The sequence below is a fragment of the Macrobrachium nipponense genome, chromosome 44, assembly GCF_015104395.2.
Source record: "Macrobrachium nipponense isolate FS-2020 chromosome 44, ASM1510439v2, whole genome shotgun sequence".
NCBI classification, from domain to species: domain Eukaryota; kingdom Metazoa; phylum Arthropoda; class Malacostraca; order Decapoda; family Palaemonidae; genus Macrobrachium; species Macrobrachium nipponense.
In genome coordinates, this window is record NC_087221.1 from 44,493,847 (window position 1) to 44,497,191 (window position 3,345).

Below are 3,345 nucleotides of genomic sequence, written 5' to 3' on the forward strand. Positions count from 1 at the left end.
GTATCTGTCATATATACATACATACATATATATATATATATATCTATATTCTATATATATATATATATATCAAATTAAACATCACTGTTTTTGCCCAGTATTTTGTGATGAGTCTGCTAGGTCCATGACCCTATCTACCCTAACATTGACCCACCGCTGTCACTCCGCTTAATTCGAAGCATAGGTCAGTTACATCAGTTATCATATCTCTGCATAACAAGTGAACGTTGGATTTTTCAGTAGATTTGTCACAGTCGCGTGGAAATACAACGTTTTGCAGTGAATTTGGTTAATATTAGTCTAATTAATTACACATTCACTCCTCCAGTATATTCTGAACCACGAACCACGTTTTCGAAAGTATTTCGCTGCTAGATTCTAAGCCACACTACCGAACGCTAATGTGCTACAGAACATAGAAAGAAAATATAAAAAGTGATGGCATATTCTTCGTCCGCTCAGAGTCCCCTGTTGGAGTCGGATTTCAGGCTCCTTGGCTGCTCACGCTGACTACTGCGTCCTTGACTGAACACTCCACCATGAAACCTTCGTTTTCTTTGCAGTATCCCTTCCTTCCTTGACTAACGTTTAGTTGTTCATTTAGTGTTGGAGTATAAAGCTATTCGTCGTGGTTGCTTGATACAGACTCTATTTACGTGCTTGGGATCGTCGGTTTCTATTTTGGTGAAATGATTTGTCCTGCATTCGCAAGTGGACGTCGGCAAGCAGATGGATACCAGTGGTAAGTTAATTATTGCGTGGGTTTTTTTCTGTCTTCTATAAGTGTTTGGTATGACTTAAGTGTTTTGTATGATTTAAAGGTTTCTTTTACTTAAATTTTATTATAATGAATCTGTAAAAGTGCAGTTAATTACTTTTTATTTCTTAAGTGTTTTGTTAATGTTTGGTGTTTTTTTATATTTTACTTAAATACTTTTAAATTAATAACTAAATGTTTGGTGTAATTTGAAGACTTAGTCAAATATTAATTATAACTGTTTACTTAAATACAAATTATAAGGTTACATTAACAGTTTACTTAAATACAAATTATTAGTTTACTTAAATACAAATTATAAGTTTACATAAATACTAATTATAACTTTACTTTTACTTTAATAATTATTTATTTAAATACTAATTATAACTTTACTTTTACTTTTAATACTTATTATAAATGTTTACTTTTACTTTAATACTTATTATAAATGTTTACTTTTACTTTAATACTTATTATAAAAGTTTACTTTTACTTTAATACTTATTATAAATGTTTCCTTTTACTTAAATACTAATTATAATAGTTAAGTATTTATAACCATTAAAATTAATCCAGAAAAGTGTAGTTACTTGAGTATTAAATTTATTAATGGATGGCTGTTCCTTTCTAGGAACTATGGTTGTGCGTATTTTTTGTTATTTTTCAATGAGTCCTTGGAACACATAGCACATGACAAAGGTGAGTTTTAATTTCTTTTTTTTGAAGTTTATTAAGTCAGTGTTGATTATAAAATCCCTCCACCCCTTCAGGGGCTTGGCCTTGAAGGGGTGGGGTATGACCTCATTAACTTTTATATAGGCCATTAGGCCTATTATGAAAGGTGTTAAGGTCTTTTTCTCATTTAATGTGGCCCTCAAATACTTAAGTAATTGTCTTAATGTATTTAATCCTGTGTTCAATGTTCAACTTACTATGGAATCTTTTTTTTATTTTATTTTTTAATAAAATATATTGGTATGATCAAGAAGTTTCTTGGCGTATTAACTTTATCCAAATTAGGTTTGTGTAAATTGCTGTAATTTAATTTAAGTTAGCATCGTGTGGGGGTTTAGAGAGGGTTTATTGCTAGTTCTTTGGTGTTCAGGAGAGTAAATCTGAGAACACTAGAGTAAATCTGACTATCTTGTAATGTTTTTATGGCGTGGAATTCAGTTTACTGGCATCCTAGCCTAACATTAGTTTTGTAAATCATGTAACCTTAGTTAGTTTAATACTAATAACTAAAAAGCTAAAACTAAAAAGCTAAAACTAAAAAGCTATAACTAAAAAGCTATAACTAAAAAGCTATAACTAAAAAGCTATAACTAAAAAGCTATAACTAAAAAGCTATAACTAAAAAGCTTAACTAAAAGCTATAACAAAAAAAGCTAAAACAAAAAGCTATAACTAAAAAGCTATAAAACTAAAAGCTATAAACTAAAAAGCATAAAAATAAAAGCTATAACTAAAAAGCTATAACTAAAAACTTATAACTTTTATAAGTTTTAAGACTTCACTAAGCTAGAAAAAAATCCCTTAAAGTAAGTCTTATTCAGTGTTTTCTGCAAGTTTAAGAATTTTTTTTTCTCTAAATGGTATGAGTTTTTAAATGACAAATTCCAGAAGTTATTTTAGACTGACCAGTCAGTTTTAAATTAATATAAGTTTTAACTAATGCATTCCTTTATTTTTAAGGATTTAACTGCTGCCCTATATTTCAGGTAAAGTTTTGGACCAGTGTTTTGGATGTCTAAAACTACTAGCTCCTTCGTCCTCCGATGGCGTAATGGAAGATACCATGGAAATAGCCATGGAAATATTTTGAAAGCTTTAGCTCTGTAATTGACCAGCAGTAGACGGGAAATTGATTATACCTAGAATTTTTGAAAGTTAAAGCTATTGAGACCCTCGGTGGCGGTGTTGTCCGATACCGTGGAGGAAGTCTTCACATTGAGACTTGTAGTACTTCTGAGAAACTTCCTGCGAAACTTCCCAATTACCTAAATTGGGTACAGAATAAATTTATTGACTTTATAAAAAGTATATTTACTATACGTACATTTTGGTTATTCTTTAACCTTGTTCAAAATATTTGTTCAGACACGTAATATAAACCCTCTGTCCATTACATATGGAATATAATTACATCGCAGCTGGAATGTATATTCCATATGTAAAGGACCTCAGGTTTGCATAGTTAATTTACATTGTGATTTTGATTCATTATGGAAGCAGTTTTTAGTCTGCTTTACTGCAGTTGAAGGTTTGTGGAAAGACTAAAAATCTCTCGAGCTATAGAAACAGAAGTCAGAATTTAAATAAATTAGGAAGATGAAAGTACTTTGTAAAGACTTACACCCACTTATCAGTGGAGTTGCCTATGAAAGTTTATACTACTGTTCAGCTTTGGGTAGCATGGTCTTTTTAGTAACATGGTTTACTGTTCTTTTAATCATATAAGATTAGGCCACAGATACATAATCTGTGGCTTTATTAAAAGCGGGTGATTTCGGGGTAGACTTAAATACCCGCATTAATAAGCGGCGGCCTCAAGTTTCCTTTTGGGTAAATGAGGTAACTTGCTT

General features: G+C 30.9%; 1 long non-coding RNA gene across 1 annotated transcript; it reads left to right on the plus strand.

Annotated features, from left to right (window-relative positions):
• The first annotated feature begins 1,391 nt into the window (after positions 1-1,391).
• On the plus strand, positions 1,392-2,820 carry LOC135203872 (uncharacterized). The gene is made up of 2 exons (XR_010312062.1): positions 1,392-1,459; positions 2,482-2,820. It is a non-coding gene; the product is annotated as an uncharacterized LOC135203872 (long non-coding RNA).
• The last annotated feature ends 525 nt before the right edge of the window (positions 2,821-3,345 follow it).